This window comes from Mauremys reevesii, linkage group 6, assembly GCF_016161935.1.
Source record: "Mauremys reevesii isolate NIE-2019 linkage group 6, ASM1616193v1, whole genome shotgun sequence".
In the NCBI taxonomy this organism is placed as follows: domain Eukaryota; kingdom Metazoa; phylum Chordata; order Testudines; family Geoemydidae; genus Mauremys; species Mauremys reevesii.
This window is the reverse complement of record NC_052628.1, coordinates 10,899,414-10,913,381: the sequence shown is the minus strand read 5'-3', so window position 1 is coordinate 10,913,381 and position 13,968 is coordinate 10,899,414. Positions and strand designations below refer to the sequence as shown.

The 13,968-nt window shown below is 41.6% G+C and overlaps 1 long non-coding RNA gene across 13 annotated transcripts in view; it reads right to left on the bottom strand.

Moving 5' to 3' along the window:
- Positions 1-13,968, bottom strand: part of LOC120407498 — a 52,352-nt gene that overhangs the window by 23,846 nt on the left and 14,538 nt on the right. For 6 of the 13 annotated variants that reach the window (XR_005600045.1, XR_005600048.1, XR_005600044.1 and 3 more), the window contains one exon: positions 5,547-5,610. The exons of 3 other annotated variants lie outside the window; for them this stretch is intronic. This is a non-coding gene — a long non-coding RNA (uncharacterized LOC120407498). Of the gene's footprint in view, positions 1-5,546; positions 5,611-7,684; positions 7,701-10,322; positions 10,489-10,832; positions 11,002-12,555; positions 12,644-13,968 lie in introns of those variants that run through there. 4 more of the 13 variants (XR_005600057.1, XR_005600055.1, XR_005600052.1 and 1 more) reach the window with 4 other exon arrangements.

Sequence of the window (13,968 nt, the reverse complement as noted above, 5' to 3'; positions counted from 1 at the left end):
GATCACCCCTTGACAATTGGCAATTAAAGGATTTCTTCTCTTCATGCCCTTTGGTTCCTTGATCTGTTCTTAGCAGATCAATTTCATGCTAAATTTCATGCTCAGACCTTCACTCTTTTTACCCTTCCCTTTAGTTATCCATTTAATACTCTTTTGACTATTCTAGCCAGCCTGTTCCTGAGGAGACTGGACCACTTATGGGAAGAGAGGGGGCTGTATAAGGTGAATGGCCTTCACCTCAGCAAGGGAACCAATGTTCTACAAAAACAAATCCTTCTACCCTACACCACTTACCTAGCCAACAGTTTACTTCCAGAATCTTTTGCCTACTGTCTTCCTTCACTTGCAGGACAGGAAGGATCTCAGAGAAGATCACTTAGACATTCTCTCTCTCTCTCATGCTTCTGAATTCCCTGAAGTTATCTGTGAGATGCTGTGTTGCTGATTGACTTCAGAAGCCTATCCGGTCTTAGAGAGAGGTCTTTCTGGAGCCAAGACAGGAGACAGCACACTGTCCTGTTGTCCACCTGTCCTATGCAGAATGTTCTTTCAATTCTTCCGAGTATTGAATTCCCAACAAAGATAGTCTGTCTTCTTTGGACAATTGCAGAGCTTTGTGAGCAAGTTTGATTTTTTTTTTTTAAAATAGGTCCCACATGCCTCTCCATTTCCATGGTTCAGCTGGATCCTTAGATATTGTCCAGTTTCCACATTAAGGACTTGGTATAGATTGGAAATTTTTAATTGTGTGGAATTCTTCATGACCATCTTCTCTCTGTTCACCACAACCTGCCTTGTCTGTCTCCAGCTGTGCAGAATGCCACCTTGACCTCTTGCGGTTACAGATTTCCAGGCCTTCTCAGAGTTCCTCTGACTCCTTGGTGACCAGCTCCTTTCTTCCTTGAACCTGGTATACTGATGTTCTCCAAACCTGATTGTCTAGGGACTCCTCAGTTTCTCTGTAGTATCTCTATTTTTCCTTTCAGTCTAATGATCTTTTTCTCCAGCACAGTCACCAGTTTGCACTTCATGCACAGCAACTCCATTCTGGCTTCAAGCAGGAATGAAGACCTGGCACATCCACTGCAGACCAGCACCACTACTGCATCGTGGAATCACACAGAGCTGGACCTGGAAGGAAAGCCTCACCCCATCTAAAACTCTGTCAGCTGCCTGTTTGCAGTGGTTAAATGTGTGACCAGCAAGTGACTTTTTTGTACAAAAATCTCCCTGCTTAGCACAGCTCAGCTCTGCCCTGCTCCTCACCACCAGGGAGTGATTAACCACTCAGACTTCAAACAGCTGGGCTGATCAAAGCTCCAAGGGTCAGAGCCATGTGACTCTTACTAAGGCACCAAACAGACACATCTCAGGGGCTCATGGTCCAAGTCACAGTCCTTATACAGAGAACAGTCAAACAATCCACTGACAGGTCAAACCTCACTGTCTCCAAGCACAAAGGGCAAGCTATGCCCTCCAAAATTCTTGTAAGTTGCCTTTGTTCATGACCAGAGACAGCAAATATCTATTTCACCCTGATTGCCAAACAGACATCAAGCAAATAAAACTTAGTCTCTAAAGAGCCTAGCTGGATTTAAATCAGTGATGTAGAATAAAAAGAGAAAGGAAAGTTTCAGATTTGAGTTGTGAGAAATTTCTAATGAAACCAGAGTTATGGTAACCAATCTTGGACTTGGTTTTGGTGGGCCTTTGAGCAAATCTGGACTAATGAACCTTTGAAGCAAACATGGGTTTCTAGAAAGCTTAGGCTGAATTTCAAGTCAATTTGGCCCATGTCTCCAGTGACCTGAGTCAACAGTGTGCCTTCTTGCCAAGAAGGCTAACGGCATTTTGGACTGTATAAGTAGGAGCATTGCCAGCAGATCGAGGGATGTGATCATTCTCCTCTATTCATCATTGGTGAGGCCTCATCTGGAGTACTGTGTCCAGTTTTGGATCCCACACGCTATAAGAAGGATATGGAAAAATTGGAAAGAGTCCAGCGGAGGGCAACAAAAATGATTAGAGAGCTGGAGCACATGACTTATGAGAAGAGGCTGAGGGAAAATGGGATTGTTTAGTCTGCAGGAGAGAAGAATGAGGGGGGATTTATAGCTGCTTTCAACTATCTGAAAGGGGGTGGATCTAGACTGTTCTCAGTGGTAGCAGATGACAGAACAAGGAATAATGGTCTCAAGTTGCAGTGGGGAGGTTTAGGTTGGATATTAGGAAAAACATTTTCACTCGGAGGGTGGTGAAGCACTGGAATGAGTTACCTATGGAGGTGGTGGAATCTCCTTCCTTGGAGGTTTTGAAGGTCAGGCTTGACGAAGCCCTGGCTGGGATGATTTAGTTGGGGATTGGTCCTGCTTTGAGCAGGGGGTTGGACTAGATGACCTCCTGAGGTCCCTTCCAACCCTGATATTCTATGATTCTATGACCTAAGACCATGTATATAGCAAACTTGGGCTGATGTATTCATTTGGTTTGCATATGACAGTGATTTCTTCATTATTTTAGCCTGCAAGCCACACAACAGTTCTTGTGGTGAAATAGGTTTTTAGGTTTCTGGGTTTCTTCCGACCTGAAACTCAAAAGTGCATTCAAATGTCCCAAACCAAATAAGAAAATAGGTGGACATGAAACACAATGAACGAAGACTGCTGTTTTATGGATAACTCTCATATTACTATTACTTATCTGTACTAAAAACAATCTCCCAAACCCTTTGAGATTTAATCTATAGCAGGTTCATTACAGGAGTGACGTTTCACATAAGTCTTCATTTATAGAGATGTGATCGCTCATGACTTCACTCTATATATCTCCTTAAACTTAAAGAGTTTCTGGTACTTTCAGTGAAATTTAATCCCATTATAACTAGACATAGCAAGAATGATCCTTATGGGCCAAACAGAGAATATGCCATTTTCAACAAGGAGGAAGGAATTGCATGATTCAAAGAATTAGTTACAGCAATGAAAGTTTTGCTTCCATACATTGGACTTTAAAGTTAAGACGTCTAACTTGTACAGTGCCATTCTTTTTCTAATAGTCACAGAATCATGGACGTTAAAAATGGAAGAGTCCTGTTTGAGAGGGCTACTTGAATAGCAGAGAAAAACATGCCAAATATGTTTTCCTACAAATGTCACCAGTATTTGTTGAACAATGCATTTGATAAAGAGCATTCAGCCAGTTGTATAGCATGAATGAATCCCACAAATTTTGTCAAATATATTCATTTAATACTATAGGACTAGCTCTACAGCAAGGTGTTATAATCCAGTAATCATAGAACTATAGGGCTGGAAGGGACCTCGAGGAGGTCATCTAGTCCATCTCCACATGCTGAAACAGGACCAAGTATGCCTAGACCATCCCGGACAGGTGTTTTCTAATCTGTTCTTAATATGTCTAATAAAAGGGATTCCACAATCTCCCTTGGAAGCCTATTCCCCCAATTCAACTATCCTTATAATTAGAAAGTTTTCCTAATATCTGACCTCAATCTCCCTTGCTGCAAACTCAGAGGATGATTTTTTTTCCTATCCTTGGTGGACATGAAGAACAATTGATGATCTCCCTTTTTGTAATAACCTTTTACATATTTGAAGGCTGTTATCAGGTCCCCCTTCAGCCTTCTCTTCTCTATAGTAAACATGCCTAATTCTTCAGCCTTTCCTCATAAGTAACATTTTCAAAACCTGTCATTTTTGTTGCTCTCCTCTGCACTGTCTCCAATTTGTTCACATCTTTCTTAAAAGTATGGTGACCAAACCTGGACATGGTGTTCCCACTGGGGACTCAGAAGTTGAGCGGAACAATTGCCGCCTGTGTCTTATGACACTGCTATTTTTTTTGGGGGGGGGGCGTGTTTGCAACTCATTTAGTTTGTGATCTACTATAGCCCTCAGATCCTTTCCTGAAACACTGCTGCCTAGCCAGTTCTTCCCCATTTTGTAGATGTGCTTTTGATTTTTCTCTTTGGAAACTCAGAGTGTTGACCTTGTCTTTATTGAATTTCATCCTAAAGATTTCAAACAAATTCTCCAGTTTATCCACATCATTTTGAATTCTAATCCTGCCCTCCAGAGTGCTTGCAACCCCTTCCAGCTTGGTGTCATCCACACATTTTATAAACAAACTCTACAGTCCATCATCCAAGTCATTAATAAAAATATTGAACCAATGATGGATGAGCCAGTTCAAATGAATTAAGAACTCCCTGCCCTTGTAACTTCTGCTCAAAAGTCAAACTGAACCTAAACAGAACCTTAAGGTTTGAAAAGGTTTGGTTAATTTCCTCTCCCGTGCCCATTGTTTTTTCATTTTGACCCACCTCCAGATCTCTGGGTTTCAGCTGGGGCTAAAAATGCAAGTGCACGAGTACTATATAAGACACCTTTAGCCTGACAGGAAAAAAATAAATAGATCTCTTGAGACAGCAAGTTCTTGTGAGATTTGCAGCCCAAATCTATGGACCCAAGAGGTTCAGATAAGTCTGAACCCTGAACCTTTTGGCCATCATTCAGTGAACCCCCTTCCCACCCAATGAATGAATGTTCTCAAGGGACTGCACTGTGAAGCTCTGTCCAAAAGCTTCCACGTTTCTGTGGAAAAGATCTTCTGTTTTTACAGCATCTACTACTAAGAGCCAATCTTCACTTGTCAGTGCAACCATGTGGTTATGAGCATGTTTGTGTTTACATGCACTTATCTTAAGATGTGCTTTGACAACCCCCTGCTAAGACTTCCCAGTTTAATGGATCGTGAGCCGCTTTGAATTGCTTGACCCTGCTGGTTCATCATTTATGATGTTTAAAACACGTACACAGCCATTTGAATTTATTTAAACACCTAGAGGAAACTCTTCAATTAAAGACCATCCTAAGTGGCACTGACAGCAGCTCTCTTCCCAATTTGGTTTGGCTAAATCACCACCAATCAGCTGCTGAGAGGAGTGCCCTTTACTACGTAATAACAATCATAGTACATCATATGGGTGTCACTTTTTTCTAGAACTCATTTTTCAAATGCTAGAAAGGAAAAGTGTTTGTCCATCAAATATTTCAGATGATTTCACTACGGTGTTTTTGCCCAGGATGTGGTCTCCCAAGGCGGCAGGCTCAATGGAAAGAAAATATATATATATATATTTAGGTATAAAAAAGGCATGTTTTCAGCTTTTTCAGTATCAATCTCACAGAACACTATCATTCTAGTAAATGATGCTGTCTAATCTTCATGTCACATCAAATACTGAAGCAATAAATTCACTGGAGGACATTTACAAGGGTGTCTATGCTGAATTGAGATATCTCCTAGTCCTTTTTCTAAATTGTCACATATGCTGCCTGCTACAGAAAGGGGAAGCCGCCAGTTGATTGCTAATTCTGCAAACCCCAGGATGTAAATGTGATTAGCAGTAATTGAAGAAGTTCAAGAACTGTTAATTTCTCCTCTTTGTTGTTTTCCCTATTTAAAATATTAACTAAATGTGTATGTAGGCCAAAAACACTCTGTTACAGCTGAACAAAGGATACATATTTAATCAGAGCTGTGGGACCCCGATGCGGTTGTCTGAAACAAATGTGACATGTGCTTCCTCTTAAAAAAAGAAAAAAAAAAGAGTCAGGCAGCTAATAAACAGTAAAACAGTATCAGTATTTGGGTGTAATGTTCATTGTCTGCATGATGTCAAATTTAATGGCGTTACTCTATGTTAAAAAGCCAGGAGTACATTGCTACATTTGTCTTTCCCAGTTGGCTGTCCCCAAGGAGATCATGATGCAAGCAGTGGCTTTGTCTGGTGTATACATACGTTTGCACATGTTCGTAAATTTTAATTTCTAAGTAAATAGCCAGCTCTAGAGGGAAGGTGGCAGGAGGACAGGTTAACACCTGCATGGCTGAACTTCTGTCCATAATGCAATTTTAAAATGTGCATCAGTGACTAATGGATTAGTAAGCAATTTCAACAGCATTGGAACAAAGAAAATGTAATTTGCTCAGTTACTGCACGATATCAATCCTCTTTTTCTAAGCAAGCTAATCTAGCAAGAACAGTCGAATGCCAGCTGTAAGATGCTAGCACCTGGGCCAGGACATGGTACAAAGACAGCATTTCTTGCTCTGATGCTCTTGTCCATGGCAAAGGGAACTACATTTACCCTCATCCTGCTGTATGTGTCTGCAACATTCAATACTGCTCAGTATTATACTGTCCTCTTCTACCTCCAACAAGCCACAGTGGTGGCAGATGTCTACTTGCACTTGCAGCTGACCAGGAGACTACCTAAAAGTGGAGAGACCTGGCCACGATGATGCATGCATTTATGACATCCGCACTGAGTTACTGTAAAGCATCCATAGAAATGAACCGCACATCTTAAAGCAGCTCCAACTCATACAACACCCCCGCAACACCCCCCATCTGCTTAGCAGCTGATTCCACTGCAAACACATCAGCATAGCATGCCACTGTCTGTGGTGGATCCATCAATGAGCACTAAATTCCGTTCAAGGTCTCTGTCCCAATATTCAAAGCTCTCCATATGACTGGCCCTACTTCAGAGATCACCTCCACCTTCATGACCATGAGCTCCTATGACAGCCACACTTCTTTGGAACCAATAAGGGCTGGGGGAGGGGCACATGCATACCAGACACAGAACCTCCACCAGAGCTGGACCTAGACTACAGAATTGACTCCTGCAAGAGAGACGAACGACTATGGATCTCACGATGTTCTGTACTACATGTAAAATGCAGTCATTCAACTCAGTGCTCCCTCAGCCATTCTTCAGACACAGAGTACATCTTCACCGCAATAAATGACCCATGGCATCAAGTCTCAGAGCTTGGGTTAGCTGGCTCAGGTTGTGGAGGTAAAAACAACAGTATAAACATTTGGGCTTGAGTTAGAACCAGGGCTCTGAAACCTGTCCCAGAACCTGGGCTTTAACCGCAGCCCACACTGCTAGTTTTAGCCCCTCAGCCTGAGCTTGTGAGCCCAAGTAAAGTGACCCTGGGTTCCGAGACTCAATGCTGTGTGTTTTTCTCTGCAGGGTAGACATACCCATGGACCTAACCCCCAAGTATTACCAGCTAGCCAAGCTTTACTCCTACAGGAAAGGAACCCTCAAGGTCCTTGTATTTCATCAACTGCCTCATCTAATGTTTGAGGAAGTGGGCCAATTGGACGCTGGATTGTGTAGGGGCTAGAAGGATGCTGTCCCTGTGTTTACCTCTAATCTTGCAGCTATGCAATGCCTTCTCATTTGCCTCGAGGATGACCATGGCATTAGTTCCCTTAAAAGTAGGTTTAGAACACTGTCATGTTTTATAACAGACACAGTGTGGCCATGTATTTTGCCTACCTGTCTGACATTTGTTGTAGACTAAAGGAAACAAAGCAAGATGGTATGTCAAGTTTCCATGAGAAAGTACAGCAACTGTCTTGAACTCACAGGGACAGACAGACAAAGGGTCCCAGCTTACTCTTAAAGGGGCAGTACTCAGAAAACATATGTTCATTCACACAGCTACCATAAACCTTTTAATTTCCAATTCCAAAAAACCTTGAGTAAATGTTAATTACTTGTTTGATTGTTTCCTTTTGGAATTGGATTCCAGCTCCAGACAGATCCCATTGGGTTGAAACTCAAAAGGCAGGAAACACACCCTTTTTTTGTTACCTGTTGTAAAGTAAAACTGAGGTAGGCAAGAGCTGTGAGCTTTACTTTGCCTCTTAGCTATTATTAAAAGCTATTTTTTGTGTACAGCATTGACCAAAGAGTATCCTAGACCCTTTCTCTACATAGGTTGGGAAACGAAGTGCAAGTTCAGGAAAGCATTTTGATATTACTGAATGTTTCAGAGTTTGAATGATACCTTCCCCTCCATAACCCCTCTTTGCCCACAGACTCCATGACCAGATTGGCAATGGGATACCAAGCTTTTTGCAGCTCACCTTACATATTTCAATTTAATAGAATCCTAGAATGTCAGGGTTGGAAGGGACCAATCCCCAACTAAATCATCCCAGCCAGGGCTTTGTCACACAGGGCGTTAAAAACCTCTAAGGATGGAGATTCCACCACCTCCCTAGGTAACCCATTCTGGTGCTTCACCACCCTCCTCGTGAAAATGTTTTTCGTAATATCCAACCTAAACCTCCCCCACTGCAACTTGAGACCATTACTCCTTGTTCTGTCATCTGGTACCACTGAGAACAGTCTAGATCCATCCTCTTTGGAACCCCCTTTCAGGTAGTTGAAAGCAGCTATCAAATCCCCCCTTATTCTTCTCTTCTGCAGACTAAATAATCCCAGTTCCCTCAGCCTCTCCTCATAAGTCATGTGTTCCAGTCCCCTAATAATTTTTGTTGCCCTCCGCTGGACTCTTTCCAATTTTTCCACATCCTTTTAATAATAATAATATATATATATATATATATATATATATATATATATATATATATATATATATATATATATATATATATATATATATATATATAATTGGAGATATACCAATCTCCTAGAACTGGAAGGGACCTTGAAAGGTCATCGAGTCCAGCCCCCTGCCTTCACTAGCAGGACCAATTTTTGCCCCAGATCCAGTACTCCAGATGAGGCCTCCCCAATGCTGAATAGAGGAGAATGATCACGTCCCTCGATCTGCTGGCAATGCCCCTACTCATACAGCCCAAAATGCTGTTAGCCTTCTTGGCAACAAGGGCACACTTGACTCCTATCCAGCTTCTCATCCACCGTAACCCCTAGGTCCTTTTCTGCAGAACTGCTGCCTAGCCACTCGGTCCCTACTCTGTAGGGGTGCATGGGATTCTTCCATCCTAAGTCTAGGACTCTGCACTTGTCCTTGTTGAACCTCATCAGATTTCTTTTAGCCCAATTCTCAAATTTGTCTAGGTCCCTCTGTATCCTATCCCTACCCTCCAGCATATCTACCACTCCTCTCAGTTTAGTGTAATCTGCACACTTGCTAAGGGTGCAATCCATGCCATCCTTTAGATAATTAATGAAGATACTGAACAAAACTGGCCCCAGGTTTTGGGAATGGTGGGAAATGAGGTTCTGGAACACTTTTCCCATACGAGTAGTGGGGGCAAACAACCTAACTAGCTTTAAGATGGAGCTTGATAAGTTTTTGAATGGGAGTATCTGATGGTGTTTCCTGTGATAGTGGGGGAATGGACTTGATGAACCAGGAGGTACCTTCTGGTCCTATCTAAAAAATAAATTTATCATCAAGATGTTATCATCCCAAAACATCCTTTTCTTGGAGTAAGACATTTTCCTGATTTTTTTTGGCAAACCTTCCATTTTTAAAGAATTTGAAAACAAAAATCAATTTTTTTCATTTTCCAGGTTCATCAATTTTTCTACCCTTCTCCCTTTTTTTGTGAAAAATGGAAAAAAATATGAATGAGAAGAGTCAAGGAAAATGGCGGGAAAGGAAAACAAAGACTGAAAACCAAAATGTTTTGATAATTGACCATGAAAAATCCCCTTTCAAAACCTGTGAAACTAAAACTACTTTTTTTTTTGGCTAGCTCTGCTTTTCAGTCACCACCTTGGCCAATATCCAAGAGGGAAAGGGTGGAATTTTCTCATGAGACCGGGTCAAAACCGCCACTTTGGAAGGTCAGAAAAAAGTGAGTCAAACAAAATTGTTTGATTTGTGTTTTTTTTAAAATTGCCATCCAGTTCTCAGCTTCCTGGGTGGGAAATAGCAAATGCACATGCCAGATGAAAGGTTCGCCATACCACATTCCCAAACCAATTTCTAAATGTGAACGTTTCACATCTCTGCTGTCACTCCCTTTCTGTTGCCCCATCTTCTCTAGTCCACCTTTGATTCTTGCCAGGACACTCCCTACATTTCCATCTTTCAATTTTCTCCTGTGCTGTCTTCTATTCTGTCCCCTAAGGAGATTGGTGGGAAATGTTTTCCCTTGCTGCAAAAATATTCAAAATTTCAAATATTTTCCTATTTCTCATCATGATGAACCAGAACATTTATTTTTGGCAAAAGAAAAGCATGAGAGTCCCCAAAATAGCCAAATATCCCAGTGGTTAGGGAATTTACCTGGCATATAAAAGACCCAGATTCATGTCTTTGCCCTGATTTAGAGCGGGGACTTGAACTTGAGTTATATCCTAGGTGAATGCCCTAGCCATGGGGCTATTGGCTATTCTGGGATCTCTTTGATTTTGAGCAGAAATCCCATTCTGGATCTGAGAGATCTTCCTAATTAAAGTTCTGTCAAAAAGAACCCTTTTCCATAAAGTTTCACCTTTGGGGAAGGCAGGCAACATTTTTCAGCAGAATCTGTGTTGAAAAAAATTCCTGACCACCTCTAGCCTCCCATGTAGGAAATGCTCTCATAAAACCTGTTTGCCAAGCCAACTTCCTGTCCTCATTCAAATCTCTCCTGGAAACGTATTTCTTCCATGTCATCTGGGGGAGGGGGGTGGAGGGGAGGACATTTTCAAAGAAAAACAAGCAAACAAGAACTCCAGTTAATAAAGCCAGTCAAGATGAATCCAGGTCTTCTGAGTCACTGTGTGACTTGCCTAGGGCCAACAATCACTAGGCGACCATGAACACAGGAGTTATTTTTTCCTAGGTCCCTGACCACTTTGCTATGCTGCCTAAGGGTAGTGATTGGATGGGCAAGGCATCTTATTTGAAACCTGCTGATTTGGGTCTGCCAGTCATCCCATTCCCATGATGCCAAGGATTTACTGTTGTGCCATGAAAGCTATTTAAGTTCCAATATAGCACCCAACACCATGGTATCCAAATATCTATATTATTTCTGTGCTGATAAGATTGGTTGAACAACGTGAAATCATTTTCCCTGAATCTCTGGTCCATGTGTCCACAAAGTTGACTAGATTCAGAGCAGTTGAAGAAAATGGATTGGCCAAGAGGCAAGATGCTCTTGATATGGATCAGGGACTGGCAGATCTGTTTACAGAGGAAGATTGGGCTAAAGGAGATGGAGAGATTCTTACTATACATCTTTCTCCCTTTGTATAACTAGCACATTTCTTTACTTCTCTATTTTCTTATTTCCTTTCTTTCCCCAGTCCTCTACCCACATGTGCATAAAGTTGCATTTGCAGCTAGTTAGAATTGCATTTCTGAGCATAACTAACAGAACTTTAAGTAGCACTGCCTCTAGATTTTAGTCAATTCCCTTGATACCATTTCCCTGGCACTCATGTAACCTAGTTCCTTCAGGAGTGATGGGGCTCCAAGAAACAGCAACTGCATATAGCATTCACACTGATGTCAAGGGACACAAGTCCACATTTTGACCTCTATCTCCACCTCTCTCAAATGCAGTTGTTTCTAAGAAGTAGCTCAAACTCAATTATGCTAGAGGAAACTCTTTTTTGCTTTCAGTTAAACAAATTCTCCCATGCCTCTGGTGCTGAATGTGGGGGAGGGAAAGAGCCATCCATTTTGATGCAGGTGCATGTTTCTTTGTTAGTTCTAATGAGGTGTCGGAGGGCTGTCTGTCTATTGCTAGCTTGAAATTCATGATGAGCTATCCAAATGAGGTTTCAAAGCTCAGGTCAGTTCTCACAAGCACTTAGTGTAGTCATACATTCTTGGCAATCATGCCAAGCTTTATATCCACAGATCTCAAAGCATTTACACCAGTATCGTGACATCGTACATTAAGTATTGTAATCACAATTAGAGCACTGAAGTCTCATTTTCATTGATTGTCAATAGGACTTGGGCTCTTTAGTCACTGAAGTCTCTTTGCCAATGAGCCATAGTGTCTACCACAATCATGTGACAGCAGCTTGAGGAGATGTACCCAAGTTAGCTTTCATCTAGCCATGGTTTCACTGCTCTGAGACCCAAGATAGATAGATTAAAGCTAGTGCAGGTTTGTGACTGCAGCTTGAACAGATAATGTTTGACGGTAGCATAGATTTACCCTTAGGCGCTTTAGAAAGTTTTATCCCAAGAAACTGAAGTTCAGAGATGTCAAATGGGTGAATGGACTCAACTAAATAAGAACCCTTAGACCCAGGCTTTGAGCACTTCTGGGACCAAACTGAGATGCATGTTTAAGCAAGTTCAAACAAAAAAGGGTCAAAGTTAAAAATGTTTGATTTCCTTTTTTGAGACTCAGAAATGGTCTCATCAATTCCCGCCTCCCACTCCATCTAGTGCAGGGCTTATTCCCGTGATATATTTCTTAGTGCTTTTCATAGATTTTTAAGGCCAAAAGGGACCATTTGGATCATCTAGTCTGACTTCCAGCATAACACAGCCATAGACATTCACCCAGTACTTCCTGTATTGAATGCGTAACTCCGAGCTGAGCTGGGACATGCCTTTTAGAAAGAGCGCTCATCTTGGTTTAAAGATGCCAAATGATGGAAAATCCACTAATCCCTTGATAAACCGTTCCAATGGTTAACTCTTGCTGTTAAAAAAAATAACCATCTTGTTTCCTGTTTGACTTATTCAGTGTCATTTTGCTTGTTTCAGTGTCTAGTTTCTTAACTTCTAGGGTCTGGCTGCAACATGAAACAGAAGTGCCAGAATGTCATGAAAATGGATGTTCTTGTTCTTTTCCTCCCACCTGGAAGAGGAAGGAAGGAGTGGTGATATTGCAAGAAAACTAGAGATTGGATCCAAACTGCAAAAACACCAGATTATAGAGGAATTGGTGCAGGCCTAAGCCCTCAATATAAAACCTGTCTTCACAAGTTTCCCAGATGAACCCTCTGGACATTTTGAGGTTCTCCCATCATTAATAAGCATGAAAACATTTAGATGACTTTTAAAACTTGGCTGAAGTGGTTCAGCTAAGGAAACTATCTGTAAATCTCACACAAGCAGGGCTTCCAGTCTTTTCTGGTTTGGCTCTGGCTGATATACCCACAAACAAAGCTTTCCTCAGGGTATTTCACTCCCTCATTTCTGATCTAAGTAAGAACTTAATCTAATGGAGCACTGGCAGCTTTTTATAGGCGTCTATTGGCACTGTAGGTGCTCATCTCAGTGGATTAGGAAGACATTTCTCTGACGGGCATGAATCTCCACTTCAGCATTGCTTGTACCATTCACTGAAGCAGGTAGTACCGGCCATTATTTAAAGTTCTGATAAAGAAAAACACCCTGTTCAAGAAGGACCCTTAAAGCACACGCTTTTCAGAATCACAGCCAGAGACAGGATACTGGACTAGGCCTTGGGGTTTGCTATGTTCAGGCCCTGAATTTAAGTTCTCAAAGAAATGTGGCATTTGATTTAAGTTTAGGTCTCAGCCAAACCATTCCAGGATGTTTCTTGAATATTCACTGTAATGAAAAGTGTTGGCGATTGGGAAGAAAACAGCACAGGAAAGTCCTTTTCAAGGTGTCCAGAGATTATGGCAGAATTGATGGCCATGTGCATTTCAGTGTACAGTTGGTTACATTGTTAAGTACCTGGATTTGAAGTACCTTCATCCCTAAGGATTTAGACAAAACACAATGCCCCAATTTCAGAATCCAGGCTACTGCAATTTAGAACTGTGCCACATGGCGGAATATTAGGTTGGAGAATGGTATTGCTGTTTACGCTGCAAATGTTGCTCTCTTGCCGATACTAATAAAAAGAAACAAGCTTGTATTTCTTTAATGACAAAGCCTCCCTCTGTGTTGATTTGGTACTACGTGAAAAATACGCCTCGTCGGAGCAGCTGGAGTATCGTGAAGACCCACAGTAAAAGAACAGCCAAGAAAGTCTCATGTTTTAGTGTCATCTAGATTGAGAGGTTGATGATATTTTTCCTCTATACCCCATGGTTTCACTTCTGGTTAGAAAGACAGGCACAGTAAGGCTTCTCAGAGCCAGGTGCCTTCTAAAGACATCCTATTACTGGCCAAACTGACCGAGTAAATTCATATTTTCAAACACACTAC